The following is a 23,163-nucleotide window of genomic DNA, read 5'->3' on the forward strand; positions in this document are numbered from 1 at the left end:
ACAGCTGTGCAGTTAGTGCCTTGGCAGACCTCAGGGAGACATGCCTGGTTATTTTTAAAGCCATAAAAAAAAACTTCCAACCAACCAACTTAAGGTAGTATGAAAAAAAGCCCCGATCAACAGCATCAGCCCCTGCTCCTGCCTCCTCATGCTGCCTCCCACTCATCTGAGGCTGGGGAGTTAAGCTATTGGCTCTGCAGCATCGTGCTACTCACCAGAACATTGAGAGGGTTAAGGAGGCTCCTCTTAAGTGCTTTTTAAACATTCGCCATGGCACTTCCAGAGCTGACCCCATGAGCCCCGCACGCTGCTGACATTTCATCCCCCTCCCTCCCTCCCTCCGCCCCCAACTGGCCTGCGGGGTCTCTGCTCCAAGCACTGGTGGCTGCATGACAATTAGCTCCTGAATGCCAGCAGGGATGAGCCTTTTCCTGCTGCACTAGGAGAATTACACCACCTTGGGTTGCAGAGTAACAGCCGTGTTAGTCTGTATTCGCAAAAAGAAAAGGAGGACTTGTGGCACCTTAGAGACTAACCAATTTATTTGAGCATAAGCTTTCGTGAGCTACAGCTCACTTCCTCAGATGCATATCGTGGAAACTGCAGCAGGCTTTATATATACACAGAGAATATGAAACAATACCTCCTCCCACCCCACTGTCCTGCTGGTAATAGCTTATCTAAAGTGATTTCCAGCACAAATCCAGGTTCTCTCACCCTCCACCCTCCCACACAAATTCCCTCTCCTGCTGGTGATAGCCCATCCAAAGTGACAACTCTTTACACAATGTGCATGACAATCAAGCTGGGCTATTTCCTGCACAAATCCAGGTTCTCACATCCCCCCACCCCCATACACACACAAACTCACTCTCCTGCTGGTAATAGCTCATCCAAACTGACCACTCTTCAAGTTAAAATCCAAGTTAAACCAGAACATCTGGGGGGGGGTAGGAAAAAACAAGAGGAAACAGGCTACCTTGCATAATGACTTAGCCACTCCAAGTCTCTATTTAAGCCTAAATTAATAGTATCCAATTTGCAAATGAATTCCAATTCAGCAGTTTCTCGCTGGAGTCTGGATTTGAAGTTTTTTTGTTTTAAGATAGCGACCTTCATGTCTGTGATCGCGTGACCAGAGAGATTGAAGTGTTCTCCGACTGGTTTATGAAGGTTATAATTCTTGACATCTGATTTGTGTCCATTTATTCTTTTACGTAGAGACTGTCCAGTTTGACCAATGTACATGGCAGAGGGGCATTGCTGGCACATGATGGCATATATCACATTGGTGGATGTGCAGGTGAACAAGCCTCTGATAGTGTGGCTGATGTTATTAGGCCCTGTGATGGTGTCCCCTGAATAGATATGTGGGCACAGTTGGCAACGGGCTTTGTTGCAAGGATAAGTTCCTGGGTTAGTGGTTCTGTTGTGTGGTATGTGGTTGTTGGTGAGTATTTGCTTCAGGTTGCGGGGCTGTCTGTAGGCAAGGACTGGCCTGTCTCCCAAGATTTGTGAGAGTGTTGGGTCATCCCTTAGGATAGGTTGTAGATCCTTAATAATGCGTTGGAGGGGTTTTAGTTGGGGGCTGAAGGTGACGGCTAGTGGCGTTCTGTTATTTTCTTTGTTAGGCCTGTCCTGTAGTAGCTAACTTCTGGGAACTCTTCTGGCTCTATCAATCTGTTTCTTTACTTCTGCAGGTGGGTACTGTAGTCGTAAGAAAGCTTGACAGAGATCTTGTAGGTGTTTGTCTCTGTCTGAGGGGTTGGAGCAAATGCGGTTGTATCGCAGAGCTTGGCTGTAGACGATGGATCGTGTGGTGTGGTCAGGGTGAAAGCTGGAGGCATGCAGGTAGGAATAGCGGTCAGTAGGTTTCCGGTATAGGGTGGTGTTTATGTGACCATTGTTTATTAGCACTGTAGTGTCCAGGAAGTGGATCTCTTGTGTGGACTGGACCAGGCTGAGGTTGGTGGTGGGATGGAAATTGTTGAAATCATGGTGGAATTCCTCAAGGGCTTCTTTTCCACCTTGGGTTGGTGATTCATCTCTGCCCCCTTATGAAACGCCCTTGTTCTTGTGGCAGCCAAAGCTCGGGGGTGGGAGATAGGGTGTCCCTACCTTATAGGCACTGGAGAAGAACCTGCTGGTGCCCCGGGCAATGCAGGAGCAATTGCTTTGTGCATTGATCCCATTGGCACAATATGTCCTATTCTTGCCCAGGGTGACCCCACTTCCTGCTAGATGCACCGAGTGAGCATAAGCTACTGGCCTGGCTTCCCAGCCCAGAAAGGACCGACACCAGTCCCTCCTCTTTCTCAGGGCTTCACCTTTATGACTTCACAATATAACAATTCAGCATCCATTCCAGTTATAAACCCATTCATTGCCCAAGCCTGGGCCTTCTGCTTGGGCCTATCTATTCCCTAGAAGGCCCTCTCTACCAGCCACTCACATGAGTGCCAGGCCTACCCCTGGAGCCAGCCTACTTCCTATAGCTCCCCATCCCAACAGTGTCCTCTTGCTGATCAGTCACAGGTGAGGTGGGGCCCAGCTCCCCTTAAAGGGCCAGCCAACCGGTGACAATGAGTCTCTCACTGTGGTCCTGCCAGCCATCTGCAGAGACCTCCCTGGCAGTCTTTGAAATGACATCTTCAGAGAACCCAGCCGTAGAGGAGGAAGGGGTAGGATGGAGGAATCCAGTCCCAGAGAGCATCTCTCTTGCATGAGATACCAAGATTCCCCATGGACTTCAAGGAGACCAGGATTCCCCCCTTGTCTTCCACAAGGGTCTGATCCTAAGAGGGGCTGAGCTCCTGCAGCTGCCATGGGCGCCACTGGAAGCGGTAGATAATGCATCAGGTAGAGAACCAGGAGGAAGTTTTTGCAGGGCCCTGGATTCTTAGGTGCCTTGTCGCCACATCTGCCCCAGGGCATTCCGGGACCCCACAGCACCTATCCCACAGTGCTCAGCAGCAACGGAAGAGGCAGGTGAATTGCCAAGGCAAGACGCAATATTGTGGGACGGGGCCAGATGAACCGGCGAAGCTGCGACACTGGCAGCTTTGGGCCTGAGGGTTTGAGCCACTAGGAGAAAGGAGCACAGCTGTAGTGCAGGGCCCGGCCCGGGAGCCGGATGTAGGGGTAGGGCCCTGGACTGACTCCCTGCGAGTGGTCGCAGAGAAGGGAGCTGCTCATTCAGCCTGGACCTGTCAGAGTCAGACTCTCCTTACAACAGTTCCTCGGGGGGCGGTAAATGCAAGACCAACTTAGAGCAGGGGACAACAGTAGGTGCTCAAAGGAACTTGACGTAAGGGGACTGTTGCCCCCTTACTAACATTCAGTGGGGGTGTTTTGGTTGGCTAGCTCCCAGTCCTAAAAGGGGAAGGGTCTATGGGAAACCAGGACCCTGAGACTGATAGTCCCCAGGAACAATGGGGTGAGGCTAATGCTCCAGGTCAGCCTGAATGACAGGGTGGGCAGGCTAATCAGGGGTCCCGTCCTCCATGTGAACGGGATTTGCCTGGGTCAGACAGAGTGGGGCCGAGCTAAGGAGAAAGCAGGGGCCCCAAGCTAAGCTGGGGAGCAGAGCTGTGCCAGATCCAGAGGGGCCAGAAAAGCAGCCCAGGAAGCAGGTCAGTGCTGGGAGCAAAGTCACAGAAGCAGCCTGCAGAGCAGACCTGTCCTGGGAGCAGAGCTGTAGCAACCAGAGGCAGAGGGGCCAAAGAAGCAGCCAAGGGAGCTGGAGGCAGAGCAGCAGCCGTGCAGAGACTGAGTGGTGGAGCTGGGGCTGAAGCAGTCTGGAGCCCGGTGTGGTGAGTAGCTGGGGAGACCGAGGGGGACCCTGGGCACCAGGCCCAGCACCGGGAGACATCTCAGCCAAGAGGCTTTGCAGGCCAGGCTTGGATCATAACCCTGACAGGCTGGGGGCAACACTGGGAAGAAGGGTCCTGCCACCACCAGAGCAAGTGTCCAACCCACAGCATCCCTGCAGCACAGCCAGGGCTGGAGCAGGAGGCCTGGGACTTACAAGGAACAGACTGAACGGCCCTGACATTCCAGAGACACTGTTTGTGATGTTCCCTGCCACAGAGCAGGTTGATGTGTTTCCTTTAACTTTTCCCATTTTCCCTTCTTTTTAAAATTAATTGTGGATTAAATAACTTGCATTTGCTTTAACTTGTACGTAATGGTCAGTGGGTCAGAGAAGTGCCTAGCGCAGAGAGAGTACCCTGGAGTGGGGACACCCTAGCCCCTGTCCTAGGTGACTACAGCAGGGTTGGGGGTTGAGCCCCCCGGGAATCCTGGGCCCAGCCTTGTTGGGGTTACGAGGACTCTGCCAGACAGGAGAGTGGAAGGGGAGTCCTCAAGGGCAGGGAGGCCACTGGGTAAAGGAAGTGGGAGCTAGGGCTTGGATCCTTTCGCTAGCCCACTTCACCGGGGTAGTGCAGAAGCCAGAAAAGTTTGCCACAATAGCGGGACTATTCCCCCGCTTACATTGAGATAAGAGAAGGGCAAGACAAGCCCAGAGCCAACCTGCCCACATGGTCAGGGAGAAACACAGCAGAGTGGTTCAGGGACTAGCCTCGGGTAAGGAGACCTGGCATCTTTTCCTGGCTCTGCCACTAACCCTGGGAAGGTCACTTCACCTCTGTGCCTCAATTCCCCTCCCATGCTTTGGGGCAGGGTACTTTTGTTTGTACAGCATCTAGTACAGTGGGACCTCCCATTGAATTTGGGACCTCTGGGTGCTACCATAATATAAATACATGGAAGTTTGGGTTCACTGGATTCCAGAGATGCTGCCCAGCCATGAATGCAGCGTGGAGTTTTCCCAAATTTCAGAGAAGGGGTGTGGCTCTGTATTCTTGGTTTGAGCCCATATCTAGTCTGCAAGCTGCTTGAGGCAGGCCAAGTTCCACTCCTTTAGTCTTACCCTGCACTAGCCTATGCACTCACTCCACCCACCACCTCTGATGTCAACCAGCAAATGCCCTTTTGTTATGGTATCCTGCAGCATGGAACTCCCTCCCTCCTCCAATCTGTCCCTCCCCCTTAAAACCACCACCACCTCACACCCCTCTCCAGCCTGCTTTTGGAACAGCACCACATGGCCCTATATTTATCACCTTCCCTGCCAGCCCCTCTGTTGCACTGTGTGTGTTTTTACACACACACACACACACTAGAGGTGGGTATTTGACAAGGATATTGTATTAGGTGTTATTCCCTTGTGCAGCATCCAGGGAACCATTGCTGTTGTATTAATGACAGAACTATTGTTCACCATGTCAGTCTGTACAGTGCTGAGCACCCTATCCGCATCGAGAGCAGAGTGCCAAATGGAGGCAATGCACCCCAGTTGGATTGGAGAGTGTTTTGCACTGGTGTAGAAAGTGCAGGGGAGCAAACAATCGGGACCACCTAGGTATTCTGAATTTACCCTCACAGGCCATGAACTCCTGCTGGACTATGAGGCTCTGAAGGTCACATTGGGGATTGAACTCTCTGCTAGTGTAAATTGCCACAGTCCCATTGGCTTTAGTCACTTTGGAAGTGAATTAAGATAAACTAAACTAAAGCCCCATGAATTCTGAATGGGTGCCCATGCAGGGGTTTAATGAAGCTTAACTAACTTGCTTTAAATTCAGTCTCGGTTAATCTGGATTAGCTTTCCCAAGTGTCCCCATGTAGACAAGCCCTATGTTTTGTTCCGGAAGGGTACAGCCTCATGGGCACTCTGAAGTCGCACTTGAGAGAATAACCCAGTGGGGTTGCTTAGCCCAAAGGGTGATGTAGCAGGCAGTAGAACCTTTCACTACCAGGCTGCTGAGCACATGAGTAGTAACCAAAAATTGGCACAACTGGGTGTTTTCTTCAAGTGGACTGTGGGAATGAGTTCAGTGCTTAAAGCCCAGCTCTTCCTGGCATGTGTCATGATCAGGAGTCACTGTACTATTCACTCACTGGTGACCTTGTGGCACATCAGAAGCCATGGTCTGAACAAGCTGTGGTGCAGGATACTTGGGAACAGTCCCCTCCAGGAAAGGAGGAAGCACATTGGCAGGGGACAGCTGTGGGGAGGGAAGCTCATCCAGCTGATGCCTGCATTGCAGCTATGCTCTGTGGATAGACAGAGGACTTCAGTCTCCATAGCAGTCCATCCATCAGCCCAGGAAGACAAAACTTAGCAGGGACGAGCTGTATGACTCTGAGACCTATTTCCATTCCCTAGACATTGCCCCATCTCTGAGCAGCATCCATTGATTCTTGGGACACCTTCACAGAGTTATGGGCATTGTCTGGAGTCTCTGCTCGGTGCCCGCATTCAGCTCCCTTGTTTTACACCTTCAACCACACTCCCATGCATCTGAGCACTTCTTATCCTCTAGGCATAGTTGATTCCTGGCTCTGTGGCCCCTCTCCTATTTGAGGTGGTGGACTTTTTAACCTGGTGGGTCTCTGCCAACCCTTCCAGGATTTCAAATAGACCATAAGTACAGGAGGAAGAAGCTGGACAGGGGGATGGAAGCAGCAAGTTCTGACTGGACAGTTTTTTTCTGGTCCCTCATCCCTGCAGAATTCCTCTGGGGGGCTTTCACTGATTCCCTGAACTCCTTCCTAGGGGGGTGGATGCTGTCTGGGGTTCTGTGCTTGGTGTCTGCCTGCAATCTGCCTTTTTACATTCTTCATCCCCTATAATCAGCTAAGCTCTACCTTCTGTGGTTCCCTCCCTCATCTGAGGGGCTGGGGTCTTCCATTGCTTTGGTCTGCCTACCACCCTAGAATTTAAATAGACCCAAACTAAATTCACACATGCATTCACAGTAAAACTAGAGTACACTTTATTCATTTAGAAGGATAAACTCAATTAGCAGAACTCATTGGTTTCTAAAACTATTTGTTTTCCACTGAAATCTTCCTTGGACGTGGGTCTCTGGATGGATCGTCCGTTTCACGGCTAGCGCTGCTAGGTGAGGAGATTATGTCAGTGCGATTATACTTATGCCATGGGGTATTTATGCCCACTGCTAGATAAATTGCAAGGTGATATGAGTCACATTTATCCCTTAAGGGACTTAAATGAATGCTGCCTACTGCAGCTTGGCTATACTGAAGGAATGATAATGGCTCATATATGCACTATGGCTCAGAGATGCTCAGCGTGATGGATGCTGCCTCGAGAGTGACAGTTGCTTAGGCAACTGTTTAAAAAGATACATCACCCTCCAATCGGATTGGTTTAGATAGTGGATGAGGGTCACCTGCTTGTGCCAGTCCGCAACATGCTTATTGGTAAAAGTTCAGCATTACATGGTCCATTGTATTTTTATGGTTAATTTGGCTTTTAATTGCTCTGGTGACAGGGGAGGGGGTTGTGTGGGAGGGGACTGTTAAGTGTTACCAGCAAACAAGGAATTCAGAGTCAAAATTCCTGGGTTCTACAGCTGGTTGCAGGAGGGACTATAGTCTAGTGATGAGACTAGGTGAGAAGTCAGGCCTCCTGAATTCACTCCTAATGCTAAGAGGGAAGGCTGCCTAGTGATCACCACCAGAACTGTAGTCAGGACTTCTGGGTTTTATTCCTGGCCCTGCCAATAGCTCACTGTTTGGCTGTGATCCTGCCAGCTCCCCAATGCCAGGTGGCAAAAGGCTCCCTGCTATGTAACAGTGAAGCTCAGCTGGCCAGCTCAATACCCCTCATGCACTGTTGTCATGATATTCATTTGAAAGATGTCTTGTAATATATGCTATGGAATGGAGACTAGCCTGGTAGTGGTTTCCAAGTGATCTATTGCAAGCCATTAATATCACTGTGAAATGCCTCAGGATGCTGTATGGTGAAATTATGGACTGCTCTGGTGTTAGGTTTTGGAGCCTGTAAACAGACAAAGGAGGCAAAACAAGTTTTTTCTTCCAGACAGAGGCCAACACCTCAGGCTCAATTGCCACCAAGAACAGGGACAGTGAGCTATTCATTTGCATCCAAAGTTGCAGGAAAATCATATGTATTGTGAATCACAGGAGACTGCAAAGTTAACATGGCATTGGCTCCCTGGCGGACAGGGAAAGCTGACACCCCCCCACCCCTCTCCAGGAGGGCTTGCTGAATTTGAAGACAAAGGTAAATGTTGGGGGATTTATCAGCCCTTTATATCCGTGAAAGGTGGGTCATCTTGCTAAACAGGCTGGAGAATGCCTACTACACTTTCTTACACTGTCAGCAAAGGTGTATCTTGCTAGATTTTACTTTTAGACACTAAAAACCCTGTTTTGTGTTTTGCTGGTAACCCTTTCCTATCTTTCACTCTTGCTTGAAACTACTTTCATCTACAGTCTTTGTTAATAACCTTATTCCTATTTTTCCTACCAACCATCTTAGTGCCATGTATTAAGGTGAGGTGTTTAACCCCAGCTGAGCTAATAAGCTGTTGGGGTCACTGGCTCTTTGGAGGCAGCAGACTGAATATGCAGTAAGATGGACTGCACAGTGCCAGGGAGAGAGTTTTGGAGAGATTCTGGACCGGAAGGGTTGCTGGGGGCACCTTGCAAGGAGTAACTGGACTGATGGAAGCCAGGGTGAGACCACTGCTGGGAGCAGGCCGCTGGGTCAGGGCTCTGAGCCAAAGCTGCACAGCAAAGAGGCACCCAGGCTTACAGGGCAGGCAGTGAGAGCCCCACTGGTCTGGATGAACCCCCACAAGTCACATCGGCTTTAGGCCATTCACTTTTCCTGTCCATTGCCTCAGTTATCCTGTCTGTAAAATGGGGGGGGATCAGACTTCCCTATCTTCTCAGAGGAGGGTGGCATGGCTTCTTTCATGAATGTTTGTAAAGCATTAGAGAGCTGCAGATCATGGGGCATGAATATATAAATGTCAAAGATTAGCCAGAACTGGAATGTCAGCCCAGAATTCCTCAGCCTTTGTGAAAGCTCCAATCTAGAACCACATCCGAATACCATAGTGTGACTCAGCACCATTGCTTAGGAACTATCTCTGGCACCCTGAAAGGCTGAGGCAGAGTCCATTGGCCATAACCCCTGTGAAGAGCCAATGCAAAGCCCATGGAGAACCAGCTGTTCACTCTATTAGCAGCATGGTAAATTTCCCCTTAGGTAATTTTACTGTGGAGCCAGAGTTATAGATTGAGCCAAATGCTGCCAAACTTTGGGATGCTAGCTACCCCAATCCAGACCCAAGTTAAGTGGCTGGAACAGAAAGGAGCTCTGAAGTAAATGAGAGCTCAGGGAGCCTTTACCAGGGCTGAATTACTCACAGCTTACAGTCAGTAGGGCCCAACCTTATTACACAGGAGAATCACAAACTTAAGCACAACCTTGGGTGGGCCACACAGATTCTACATATTTTAATAAGATTTAGAGTCACCTGTATTGATTTATATTTTAAGTTCAGGTTGCTTTATATTTAGCTAGAAACAGCCTATGTATTGTCTATTTACACACTTGTCTAAACTAAAAGGTAAACATGAGAAAACACTAATAAATTGGCCATTAATATATTGTGGTGAAGCAGGCCCCAGGCCTTATGAAATGCTCTGGTGGGCTATTTATGGCCCATGGGCCCTAGATTGGGCACCCTGGCTTAAAGTGATGCTTTCCAAATCAACCACTTGATACAATATTAGGAGACACTGAACCTCGGTTGGTCCTGTTACTCTGCAGTAAAACAACCCAGCTACCCCCTGTTGCTGGCATCCACTGTCAACAGGTCCATTTCCTAGACAATGCACTATCCTGTTACAGGTTTCAGAGTAACAGCCGTGTTAGTCTGTATTCGCAAAAAGAAAAGGAGGACTTGTGGCACCTTAGAGACTAACCAATTTAGAGAGCACCATACAGACAGTCAGTTCTGAGAGAGCCTGCCTAAACCACCTCCTGCACATTTATTGCCTGTCTCTGCTGCAAGGACTGGCTAGATACAACCTTACTTAGCACATGAGATTCAGCAAGATCACAGCCCAGGCATATAATCCCTAGACGGAGAGAACTATATGGAGTAAAAAAATACTCACAAGCTAAAAGGACAGGAAAGATGCAACCCACAACCATCAGATGCAAGACACTCAAGGTGGCTGCTGCTAGCCTTCTCCCATTCAAAGGGCCAACTAGCACAAGAGCATATTGGGTGGGGCTCCTACAAGAAAGTGAGGTCAGAGCGGAGGATGGGGCAGGCAGGCAAAGAGGAAACAGCTGGGGGATTGAGTTCCTACCGGTGTGAAGGCCAGTGCTCTGCATAGGAAGTGTCCCCCAGGTAGTGGCTCTAAACCATCCCAGACAACTGTACCCCTTTCAGGAGTCTGATTTGTCTTGCATACCTCTAGATTTGACATCACTTAAAAAGTACTTGCTTACAAAAATCAGACATAATACAGAAGTGTCCCAGCACACTGTTACTGAACAATTGCTGATTTTCCTCATTTTTACCATATAAAAAGAAAATAAATCAATTGGAAAGTAAATACTTGCATTTCCGTGTGAATGACATGGAGCCGTATCAACAAGTCATGGTCTGTATGACTTTTTAGTTTGTTACAACTTGGTTACTGCTGTCTATGTAGCCGGTTGTAAAACTAGGCAAATATCTAGAGGAGTTAACACACCGCCGGAAGACCTCTGTGTATCCCCAGGGTACTCTGGTTGAACACCACTGATACAGGGCTTGCTTTAGGAGGCAAGTCTGCCTCCGTTTCTGTGACACAGTGATCCACTTACCGCTTGTCTGATGCTGCCTCATGATCTCTCTGGCGATTAGCTTTTGAGGTCAACACCCTCTTCCCCAGTTGGCACAGTGTCACGCCATCCTTCGGTCACTGGTTGTCTACCTCTCTCTCACTCCAGGAACCACAGCAGCCTCTTCAGAGCTCAGTCCTCTGGCCAGGTCACTCAGGGTCCCCCCTCCCAGCCCAGGTATAGTCCTTCACAGTCTCAGTTACTCCCACAGCAATCCAGACAGGCTTCCAGTTCACTGCCCCACCAGTACCACTTCTCCAGTGGCAGGGAGAGAAACCCAGGCCTGCTCTCCATGCCAGGTTCTAACCCAGGGACCCTACAACATGCAGTTGTCTAGTCAGTCCCCAAGCTTGTTGCCTACTCCCCAGCACTTCGTCCTCTCTAAGGTTTGCCAACCACTCTATGTCCTCCTCCCAGTGAGGAGCTAGGGCTACTTAGCACTACAGCCCCCAAACACCTTCTCTTCTCTTCTCTTCTCTTCTCTTCTCCCCAGGAAACAGCTGTAGATTACCTCCCTACAGCCCCTTGGCTGTGGGCCACTTCCTGGCTTTATAGAAGCCCTGCTGTTCCCACACAGGTGAGCTTCCCCTAATTAGGGCTTTCCTCTCAGCCTTCAGCCTATTAGGATAATTGGGCCAGCTGGCCTCCATTAAACCCTTCAGGGCCAGTATGTTATAGACACCCCATCACATTGTCCCCTTTGATGTCTTGTTTCCACAATAAAAATCTGGGGCAAAATCCTCTTGCGAGACAACACCCCTGAAGCTCATGGAGTCACTGCAGCAGGGAGTTTGGCCCTGTGTTGTTGGGATGATATCAACTACTCCTGGCACTTATTTGGTGCCACCACCTTACAGGTCCCTCTGTGTTGAGGTATCTCTTGTGCCCCATGGGCCCTGGAACAATTGAGGAAGTCTGTGTTTATTTGGAGCAAAACCTTACAGTGTTATAATGAGATGGTGTTGCAACTTCATAGTCTGATGTCCCATTACCTTGTTACTTAGTAACAAGGTTCACATGGATGGCAAGTCTGAGCAACAGAGTTGACTCACAAGCAGCCCCTACGTCATCAGAATACATCCCTGACAGTAATCTCTGCATCCCCTTTGAGCAGCAGCTGTTTGTACAGAGAGGCCTCCTTAGAAGAATAACTGGGAATAAGGGACAGAGCCTGGCCTCTAGGCCACCAGCTTGAGTCTAAACCAGTTCCAGCCACCTGACAGCTGGCCAGTGGCCTATGTGAAATGAGCTGTGGGATCTCTGTCCTGTTCCTGGTGGATGAGTATCCCCAGCATGGAAACCACCATCCCAAACAGCCTCCTTGGTTTCAGACTCAGCTGAGGCCAAGGCCTGGCCAGGCCACCGTGAGGAACAATGGCCCTTTGGGTCAGGGGGTGGAGTGTGTTGGTTGCGGGGTGGGGGGAGAGTTTAATCCTGCTCTGTGGATAAACAGCAGCGCATGGGTCCACCTCATTTTTCACCAACACCCCCCAGCTGATAAAAGACATAGTGTGACAAACTGGTAAAAGAGCAAATACTTAGAAGAATAAATGAGTTTTGGCCCCTCCTGGATCCCTCTGCCATGTTCCCCCTCCTACCACAGCTCCCTCCAGCCAGGACAGTGGTAACCCTGGAAATGCCTTCGCCATTCATACTCTACACACTAAGCACCATCTCCCTGTAGGTCCTCCTTAGTAACAAAGGAGGGACTTCCCCTTTCAAAGTCCAGCTTCCCTTCCCCAGTTTGACTGTCTGCTCATCATTTCACTCCATTCATAAGCAGGTTTCACTCTGGAAGCTGTTCCCATCATCTCTAGCTCTGTTCTATTCGCTCTTCAGTCTATGTGCTGATTCACCTCCATGTATTAGGCTCACAAGGAGCTTGTTGAAGAAACCTTTAAACCCAGAGCAGGGGAGGGGAACTGTTGACTCAGAGAATCCCAGCAGGCCAGCAGAGTTGGGCTTTAAAAACCTGAGGGACTATGGAGGTGTCCTACATTCTTCCTCCTTAAAATAATCCTTAAGTAGTATGATGTCACCTAAGTGCTTCTGTTTTAGTGCATGTCTAGTGGTCTCCCTGCCCCAAGTGATTAAAAAAGGAAAACTGCCAATTACTCTCTGATAAGCAGCCTAATGCCTCTTCTGATCACAGGATGGAGTCCTGACAGGGAGGCGTCTAGGTCCCCACCCAGGGCTCAGGTCGGGCCCAGTGCTCAGCAGAAGGGAGCCGCGGCTGACTCCCGGCACAATGGTCTCGGGAAGCAGGAGAACGTGGGAACGTTGCACTGGCTTAACTTGAATCTGCTTCACCAACAGTAAGGTTAATCCAACGCAAAGCCCTGTGTGGACACTCTGATTCTGGTTCCCAACTGATTCAAGCTTAACTGAGATAAACCCCTCTTAAACTGAAACCAGAGCGTCCACACGGGGGGCGGGGGGTTGCACTGGATTAACTGCATTGGTTTCAGTTCACTGTTTAGCGCTTAATCTGAGTGGCTAACCCCAGTGTTACTGCTGGTTTAACCCCGGGTGCTCAGACAGGTGCAGTGTCATTGTTCACACCACCTCCTCCCATGCTCCGGAGCCCTGTCTCCAATCATGCGTGCTCTGGTACAGCCTCCTGGACTGCAGAGTCAGCCATCAGGCCCACGTTCCAGCTCTCTGGGCTCCCGCTGACAGGCCCATTCCACGTTGGCTTTGATGGGGATCTCCTCCCCGCGTCCCTGGCCTTGGCCTCGGAGCACCCGCATTAGTTCCATCTGACAGCTCCCAGCCCCTGAAGCTTGTCGAGCTGACGACTGAGCAGAGCCAGGGGGATTCAGATGCTCCTGGAGCTGCTGCTGCATTAGAGCCACCTCCAACGTGTCTCTGGCCTCCGAGGGGCCCCGGGAGGCGGGTGCAGGGACTGGAGAGAAAGGTGCTTGGAACAATCAAGACTGCAGCCACACGTGCAGCCAAATTGAGCTGGGAAAGCAAGTGAGGAAGAGAGGAAGCCCACAGAAGAGGAGAGAGGCAGAGAAGTGCATCCAAACCTGCAGAGCTTCGGGGGGCAGCCCATTCCCAAGAGGGGATGGCTTGGTGGCCTAAGCATCAGGCCACAAGTTGCTCTCTTCCCTCCCCGCACTGCCAAATTCCAGCCCCAGAGCCATGCATCCTCCTGGAGTCAGTAAACCGGGATCCCCAGTCAGCTTGCTGTGTGAGGGTCTGAGACAAATTCATGTCCCAGGCAGGCCCTGTGGACCCCACCCTTAGGGTGATCAGACAGCAAATGTGAAAAATCGGGACAGAGGGTGGGGGGTAATAGGCGCCTAAATAAGAAAAAGATCCAAAAATCAGGACTGTCCCTATAAAATCAGGACATCTGGTTACCCTACCCGCCCTCTCCCTTTCCTCAGAAGCCCTGATTCAGCAAAGCACTGAAACGCATGTTTAAGTCCATCCCTACCCAGCAAAGCACTTCTGTGCAGGCTGAAAGTTAAGCAGGTCCTCCCATCCCACTGAAGTCAATAGGGCTTAAAGTTTAACACATGCTGAAGTGCAGGAGGCCTGTGCCGTGCATCGCAGTGCCTAGTGCCGTGTCCCGCCTTCTTCTGCTCCCCCCAACCCGTATGCATCATTTCTCCCTAGAGCTCAGCTCACAGCAGAGACAATTTTGCAGAGGAGCAGAGCAGGGTGACGTGGGAATGAGCCAGAGCCACATTGCAAGGACCTGGCACTGCCTTACATGTGTGTCCGTGCTGACTACAGAATCTCCTCCTCAGCTTAATCACCTCCAATTAGTGCCTCTAATGAGTGTGTACAAACCCCCTCTCCTATTGTCCATCCCTCGCTCCCCCCCCCATCTGCAGCTCTCTTTCTGACGCACTCGCCCCCCCACCCCGCCCCCAGCCCTGCCCCTCTTCCCGTGAGCAAGGTGTTTGCACCGTCACAGCGCTGTGACTCAGGGCCACCTTACCTTGCCCGTGGGCTCGGGAACGCTCATCACTCGGCTCAGCCTCCTTTCCCCCCATCTGCTCAGAGCAGCAGAGCTCTTTGTCACATGTACCGGGGCTCGGGGAGGGGAGGGGAGAAGAAGGATGGGGTAGGTGGGCTGCCAGCAATCAAAAAATCTCATTCCCCCATGTTGATGCGCAGAGAAGAACAGACGCCTCTTGCTGAGGCCATTGAGTGATGTGCTGCTGTTCTGCTCCCCTCCAGCGGTGAGTAGCAGAGCTTTTGTTTCCCTCAGTGGAGAGGGGTTGCTGGCACTGCCTTCTGCAGGAGAACGCGGTGCCTTTGAGGTCAGGCTCACGCTGGCTCTGGCTCTCGGGGTTAAGAAGGACAATGGTCATGGAGGGCGAGATTCCAGATGATGCATCGCTCGCTCTGTGGCAGCACTTCTGCACAGCAAGCAAGGTGTCCCTGGAGTAGCTGCCCCTTCTGCTCCTGGCCAAGGGGAATAAACTGCTTTACCTGTCCCCTCCTTGGGGCTTTGCGAGGTGCTGCCAACTCTACGGCCCAGCTGAGTAGGCCACAGATGAGACTCCCTTTGGAGAACACTGCTGTGGGGGGCAGATGGCGTGTGCGTGAGGGGAGGGTCCTGTCCCCTGCAAATCTGGCCCTTGAACTCCAGTAGCAGCCCCTCTGCTCTGCTCACAGAACGAACAGAGAATTTCCACTGGGAGGAGCCAAGAAGCAGCAGCAGCTTTCGAGACTGAGGACAAAATCCTGCCCTGAGCAGTGGAAGCATTAAGATGGGAGAGGGGACCAGAGCACAATAGGACCCCAAGCGTAGGTCAGCCTAATATTCCCAGCCCATTGTAATAACCCCAAGATCGTACATAAATTTTCATCCATAGATCTCAGCGCATTTTGCAAAGGAGTTTAGAATCACCTCCATTTTACAGATGGGGAAACTGAGGCAGTAGGCAGGGAAGGGACTTGCCCATGTTCACCCCGCAGAAGAGTCAGGAACTGAATCCAGATCTCCTGAGTCCTAATCCAGTGCTCTAAGCACTAGGGGAAGTGACTTGCTCAAGGGCACTCAGTGAGCCAGTGGCAGAGTCAGGAACAGATCCTAGGAGTCCTGCCACCCAGCTCTAATCACTAGGCTAGAGGTTCTCAAATTGCAATCATTGTAGGCCAAAGTCACTAGGGGCAAAAGCAGGTGCAACTTCCTTGACTCTCATGGAGCTGTGTCCAGTTATAACAGACCTTGGCTGCTCCCCAGACTGGGCGTCCAGCATGATTGCCACTGAGCCACTGGGCTGGCGAACTCCTGGTCCTTCCTGAGTGCTGGGTGGGCACCTTTCATCAACACCCTGTGGCTCTGTGCCATAATCACTGGGATGCACTCATTTGCTGCTCCGTACCCATTGCTTTATTCCTCCTTGGGCAAGAGCAAGACTGTGTCAAATTCCCCTTCTCCTTGGTTCTAAATTAAATGAGGATCAATTACCCCATCACCACCACCACCACTGAATTATTAAAGGGAACTTTTTTTGTCAAGAGGTGGGGGACAGAGCATGAATGGCCATGAGTGTGCAAGTATGCACATGTCTGTGTATTAGTACATATGTGTATATGAGCATGCATGCACCCGTGTGTGTGATTGCTTGCGAGTGTCTCTGTGGGTGTGCATGTGAACACCTGTGTGCATTCGTGTGTGTGTCAATGAGTGGTAGAGCAGGGAGAGAGTCAATTCAGGCCAATCTCTGGTACTCACTGGTCCCTGTGAAGCAGCAAACCTACGGAAACACACCTCCTGACTGGGTACCATGGAAACACCATTCCTTCGAAAATATTCAATAACACTTTTTTTTTAAGGCAACTAATTGAGGAGTGAAGGGGTTGACACCAGCCAGAATGTATTCCCTGTGAGCCAGCTAGCGGAGAAGCAGGGGAGGCTGGGTAATTGCGACAGGCACCAGAGCTGCCTGGACAGGGACATCCTGGGGTTTGCTTTGTGTTTTGAGGAGGAAAAGGAAGATCTTTGCTGGATCGAAGTGTGTGCAAGTGACAGAGAGAGAGAGGGAGAGTAAATGAAATACATGGCAGGGGATGGCCAGGGACAGGGAGCCACAGGCAGGGTACTGAGACAGGCACAGATCTGAAACTCCTGAAGCTCCTCTTGACTCCACTTGGAGCTGCGTGTGCTCACTTCTTCATTTCTCCCTTGGCACAGTCAGAGCTCACCCCGTCTGGGCTGCCTGTCCATACCTACAGTCCTACCTGTTGACCCCTCAGCAGTCTGCAACGCGGCCCCCTGCTGCCCAGCAACCACCATCCCCAGAGTCCTATGGGGAGAGAAGAGGGAAGGGTGCAGTGCCATATTTCGGCCCCATCACGCTGCGGTGGGGACGGCGAAGAACAGGAACTGAAGGGAGCCAACTGCTGAGGAATCCCAGGGGAACACGGTGTATCCCTGCCCTTACACTAAATCACTTGGCATCGCCACTAGCCAAGCTGCCTCGCCGGGTGCCAGCAATGGATCTCGTGCTCCCACGCCCACACAGCAGATGGCAGCCTCTCGCTGGGTGAGCGTGTTTATTTTTTGGTGGTTATTTTTATTAATTTCCCTCCCCCAGGCCCCGGCGAGAGGAACAGGCAGGGTGCTCCCCTCTTAGTCCTTATCCTCAATTTTTCATTGATTTGGGCATCTTCACTTGGGGAGGGGGGGGCAACTTAGGACAGCTCCGCAGGGCCTGATTGCCAGCGCCCACAACACTAATGAAAGCCAACAGGAGCTCAGCTGTTTCTGGAAATCCTTTGAGGTGTTTCAATTTGGGCTTTCAAAACTGCATCCCTCTTCCCCCCCACACACACCACCATCAGTGGTCCCCTTTGGGAAATACTGGCCATACCTCGTTGTTCGCTCTGCATGCACGCTCCACCAACCCTGCCATGGAGGGACGCCTGCTCCAAGAGGACTGCGAGCTGAAAGGCGCCATAGTCCCCACACTGATCCCTGGGCTCCCCGCACATTGCTCTGCCAATAGCCCTGTGCTCTGCTACTCAATCCTGGGACATTTGTCTCCTTGGCTCAGGTCTCCTGTCTCCAGCCTAAATTCACAGGCAGATCTGCTGGCAGGCTGGAGACGCCGATAGGGGGGACAGTTCAATGCCTCCTCCAGTGACCTCTCTCAGCACTGGAGCCCTGGGGCGAGCAAGCCAAGCAGCTGTAGGTTCAGGCAGTTTTCCTGCTCTGGGTGCAATAGGTGGGGGGAAAAATCACAGAGGAGCTGCAGCACCTCCACATTGGTTAATGGGGCTCCAAAGGGCCGGGGGGGAGGGGCAGGGGGGCTCAGTCAAATTCCCTGTGGACAGATGACATCACACAACCAACTGGCATTGATTGGCTTCACCGGGGTGAGTGACAGTTGGAGACCAAGGAATGACTGATGACCTCTCACCCTGCATGCCAGCTGTCTGCCTATCAACCAACCAATCTCCATGCATGCCACCTACCTACCTACCTTTCACCATGCATGCCACCTACCTACCTACCTGCCAACCAGCATGCATGCCAGCTGTCCACCTAGCTACCCATCCTTCTCTCTCAGGCATAACTGTATTTCTGTATTGTAGCACCAGTCATCATAGCATTGAAGCACAGGCTGATCGCCCCCTCCACCTTAACGGTGGTCCTTGTAGGTCAAGGGTGGGGTGCACTAGTAGACTAGATGGGGCAGAGAGGGCAGTGGGGTGCCTGTATGGCCACTGCCCATGCTGTCCTTCTTCTGTGGGCAAACAGAGGGCTTCAGCCTGCAGGGCTGTCAAGCCCTCATCCTCTCCCACTGTGCCATTCCCTTGTGGGGTGAAGGGCCCCCCTGCAGTGGGACCAGAACATGGCCTATAAGCCGTGTAAGCCTATGCTTACTTCAATCCTGACAATCGGGTTGAAATAGGACTTGAGTAGGGCCTGGCCTTTGTGCTGGCTCTTTCCATACGGCTGACTTACACCTTTAAAGATTACAAACAAACTGAGATCCCAGCTTCAGCCTGTGGCCGCCTGCTGTGTTTGAAGATTAGGGCCAGCCCAGATATAGTTTTGTTCAGCTTTGACTTCACTGCAGCACAAGGAAACCGACCAGCAAGGAGAGAAATACCAAGGGACCTAGGCAACAGTGAATACGGAGGCTTCTTAAATACTAGGTGGGCAATAGGCACACAGGAATTTCTATGACAGAGCCTAAAGAAGTCATTAATATGCTTGAAAGGAAGCCAAGGAAAGTCGGCTGAGCTGCAGTGTCCAAGCCTTCCATGTTTTCTGAGACACAGTGGCTGAGTGTCTATGTCGATCCCAAAGAGGTGCTCCTGCAGCTGCTAGCTATCACGTCTTCGGGAAAAGGGGGAATTAATGCTCAACATACGTATTCCCATGAGCCATTAGTGCTCAGGACCACAAAGCATTTGTACCAAAAGGAGGCAGTGTGCCCTACTGGATAGATCACTGGACTGGGACCCTGGAGCATTGGATTCAATGCCTGGCTCTGCCATTGGTTCGCTAGGTGACCTTGGGAAAGTCTTTCCCCTGTCTGTGTCTCAGCTTTCCCATCTGTAACATGGGGATAATGATACTGGCCTTCTTTGTGAAGTGCTTTGAGATCTATGGATAAGAACTAGGTGGTGTTATTCAATTCAAACTGATTTACTCACCACACTGCCTGGGGGGGGTCATTTCTCCAGGTGCTATTGTATCCCATCCCCTTCTGCCATTCAGTTTATCCCACTCCCCACTTGCATATTTCACCCCTTCTGCTCCTATAGCTCTGATTTGCTCCTTCCACACCGTCCCTGCCAGATTCACTGGCCCCCCACTTTCCCTTTCTCCCCTGCCCCAGCCTCACCCCCTTCTGGTTTGGCGAGGGCAAGCCTTGCGCACCCATTGCTGTTTCCCTCCAGTGGCTCCTCCCTTCCACCAGCGAGGGATGGACTAGCCCAGATTTCTTGGGGAAGGAGCATTCAGTCCTCTCCAGGCAGGAGGAATGAGGAGTACCTCTGGGGAATCAATTTCATGGGAGGAAGCGTGGGGAGTTACATACCAGCCTCAGGGGAGGCCATCCAGACCCTGCACTCACGCTTGGGCTAGAGAAGAGGGGGATCAGCTAATACATTTCTTAATGAGGCTGCTGGACACAGCCAGACCCGGAGGTTCTCTCTGAGTGGCCAGCCAGACAACACAGCCCGTGCTGCCTCGCGTCTCCGCTGCGGGAGGCTTGGGCTGGACTCTGCCCTCTGCCCTCACGGCTGGGACTGCTGACTGCACAGGGGGCTTTAGGGGCACCCTATAAACCTACAGGAGGGTAATAAGGAGGCAGAAGCACCCAGTGCTGAGGGAGAGATGGAGCCTCTTCTGCAATGCAGCCTAGCTCCTGTCCTTTGCCTGGAAAACTCACAGTGATGTCTGGGAAGGAGATTCAGACTCTATTCCCCCCCCCCCCCACCCATAAGGGCTTAACTTCTCCCACGTGAGAAGTGGACTCGCTCTCCTGCACCATCCAACTCTGGGCCAGTAAAACCATCAACCCAGCATCGCCCACACTGGCCCAATCCTCAGAGGTACCGAGGCACCTAACTCCCACTGACATCAATGGGAATTAGGCACCTAGATAGTGTGGAGGATCTGGGCCAGGCTCCTGAGGAGAATCTGTTCCCATCCCTGTGACACCAGTGACGCCACTCCTGAGCTCAGCCTAGATGCACGCAGCTCTAGCGGAGTCAGCTCAGTCTTGCCCTGGATCCGGGAGGTGACCAGCGATGAGAAAGTAGCAGGGCTGAGACTCCCCCGTGCCAGCTCCCACAAGCACTGGGCAGTCAGCTGAAGCAATCAGCGGTGCTAGTGAGGACCCTTGGCAGTTCCTGAGGTGATTTTTTTCCTCCCTTTTAGCTGCTACCTTTCCAATGCCTGAGCATAACTGAGCTGACAAAGAAGCATTTCCAAGATATTAAGAGTTCAGCAGCTCAGCTGTGCCGGAGAGAAAGCGAGAGCAAGACAGACTATAAATAAAACCTTGAGAAGAAGGAGGCGGCAGCCACAAAGGGCATTGTGAGCCTGCAAGAAAAGCAGGTGCCTTTTGGATTAGGCATTTGGAGCCTTTGTACCTCACAGAGACGTCAGGGCATCCCTCAGTGCTGCGCTCAGGGCGGAGTGGTGGAGGAGCTGCGGGGGGACCGGGTATTTTTTCCCCACTTTGATTGTTACAGTTCAAATAAATCCTGAAAGCAAATACTGGGTGGAAGAGACAGGAGAGTGACAACATCAAGAGAACCAAGGGAGGAGGGAGAGAGACGGCTCAGGGGCTCCTGAGACATTTAACAAACCCGTCAGGCTGGAGCAAACGTAAGGACTGGAAAATATCAATATTAACTCGGTGCAGCAGCAGGACCTGGGGACAGGGAGCCAAAGAGAATGAGGAGGGCTCAGTGAGTGAATTCAGCACCTCGGTGTATAACGTGAGACATTCCAGCCAACCCAGGTGGGGGTGTTTGGTCCAGGCAGTCACCCTGGTGGGTTCCAAGAGAGCTAGACACTGGCATCACTCTCTCAAGGAGGCTTTTCTGGGTTTTTTGCTAGCCAAGCAGATGAACAAAGCCCCAGACATCTGACAGGAGAGCAGGGGATAGACCTGAGGTCCTCTTCCCTGTGGCAGGTTTTCCTTCTCCCCTGGGCTGCTGCTGATCATCCAAGGTGCGGCAGAGGAAAGGCCCATACTGTGCGGCTGGCTGCATTATCGTGAGTAGTATTACAAAAGCATCTAGAACTCCAGCGTGCCAGGTGCTGCACAAACAGAAAAAAACCATGGTCCCTGCCCGAAGGAGCTTATACTCTAAGTACTGGAATCAGCCAGGAGAATGACCCCGCTGCGCAGCTGAGCGTGTTCTGATTTCCCCGGGTCCTTGCTGCTTGGCTAATGGGTGCTGGCAGTACAGCAGGTGCACTGAAGGACCAGAAGCAAATGAGTTAATTGGCTGGATTAAAGTTCAGGGAGCAGACTCAAGGGCCAGGCTGAGTGAGGAGCTGGGTCTAAGGAATGGGACGCTGTCAGTGCTGTCGATAGCAAGGGGCCAGCTCTGCCCTGTAGCCAAGAGCCGGGTGACCCCGTCCCTGCAGCACTGACAGACACAGCCCTTTCCAGTCAGCACAATTAGAGCAGAGAGTCAGAGGAACTGGGCACTTGCCTCTGAAACAAGCAGCCAGCCCCAGGCCAGGAGGGAATTAGACCAGCAACCTTGGTCTGATCCAAGAGTGGGCTGCAGCCTCCTATCTCAGCAAGGAAGGGGACAGAATGGAAGAGCGAGAGAGAGAGAAATGGAGAGGAGAAAGTGGAGGAGACACAAAGGGAAGCAGAAGATGACAAATTAGATGGAGGGATGGAGGAGAGGCAGAGAGGGGGGAGCAAAAGAAGATGGAGGAGGGGACAGCGTGAAGAGTGGCAGTAATCGCTCCACTTAAGCGAGGCTGCTGGGGAACTCCTCTCCCCTGGCAATGAAGCCGCTTGCTGAAGTGCTGCAGTGTAATTGATGGGGGTGCGGGGAAGCTGGTCTGACACATGCCAAGAGACTTACAGCAGTCTCTGTCATGCAGAAGCAGCCTAGCTCCTGGGCCAGTGGAACCATCAACCTAGCATCACCCACACTGGCCCAGTCCGGTACCCAACCACCAGCCAGCCAGAAACAGCCTTGCATTTGAATCCACCTCTCCCCGCCACCCGTATCGCAGGCACACCGGCGCAGAATGGGCCCACAGCCTGGCTGCTGTCTCTCCATGGCCTGCCAAAGGCAGCTTCTTCCTCCCCTAGGTCCTGCTTCAGGGCTCAGGGACTGGGCTATTGTGTCACGGCCAGAGCTCACAGAGGTTGTATTTGCTTTGCAAGGGGGCTAGAGATGGGGTGCCCCACTGTCAGCGTCCTGACCACATCTCATGCTCTGCAAGGCTGTGGCTAGCCCTGATCATGTCATACATGCCCCATACCCACCTCTCCTCCTCCATGACCATGTTAACCGATGTAACCATCTTTCCAGATACATACCAGCTGCCCCAGGCCTACCCCTCTCCCGGCGCCTCCAATCACACCTCCCTCTGTTCTGCTGCACTCACTCACACCTACTGCTCCCCATCCTGTGGATCGTTCCTCTCAAACCATGCTCCTAGCTCCTCCTTACATCTCGCTCACGCCATCTTCTAACTCCCCCCCACATGCCCACTGCCTCTCCAGACACTTCTGTGCAATTACTCACAGGGTCCCGGTCGCATTCCCTGTGGACAGGCATTCGCATCACAAAAACCCCACCAGTTCGGCTGGCAACGATAAGCCACCCTGTGGGCAGGCTCAGCAGAGATGCCACGGGCAGAGTGGATCCTGGAGCCTGACCTCCGTCGCTGTCACTGCAGGCGGACCGTCCTGCTCTGAGCTCATGCCCGCTGGAGGGAC

General features: G+C 51.9%; 1 long non-coding RNA gene across 1 annotated transcript; it reads left to right on the forward strand.

Moving 5' to 3' along the window:
- The first annotated feature begins 14,832 nt into the window (after positions 1 to 14,832).
- LOC140901635 (uncharacterized) lies at positions 14,833 to 21,062 on the forward strand. The gene is made up of 3 exons (XR_012155913.1): positions 14,833 to 14,949; positions 16,914 to 17,265; positions 20,619 to 21,062. It is a non-coding gene; the product is annotated as an uncharacterized LOC140901635 (long non-coding RNA).
- Positions 21,063 to 23,163: the final 2,101 nt, after the last annotated feature.

Source organism: Lepidochelys kempii, chromosome 22 (genome assembly GCF_965140285.1).
Source record: "Lepidochelys kempii isolate rLepKem1 chromosome 22, rLepKem1.hap1, whole genome shotgun sequence".
Lineage (NCBI taxonomy): Eukaryota > Metazoa > Chordata > Testudines > Cheloniidae > Lepidochelys > Lepidochelys kempii.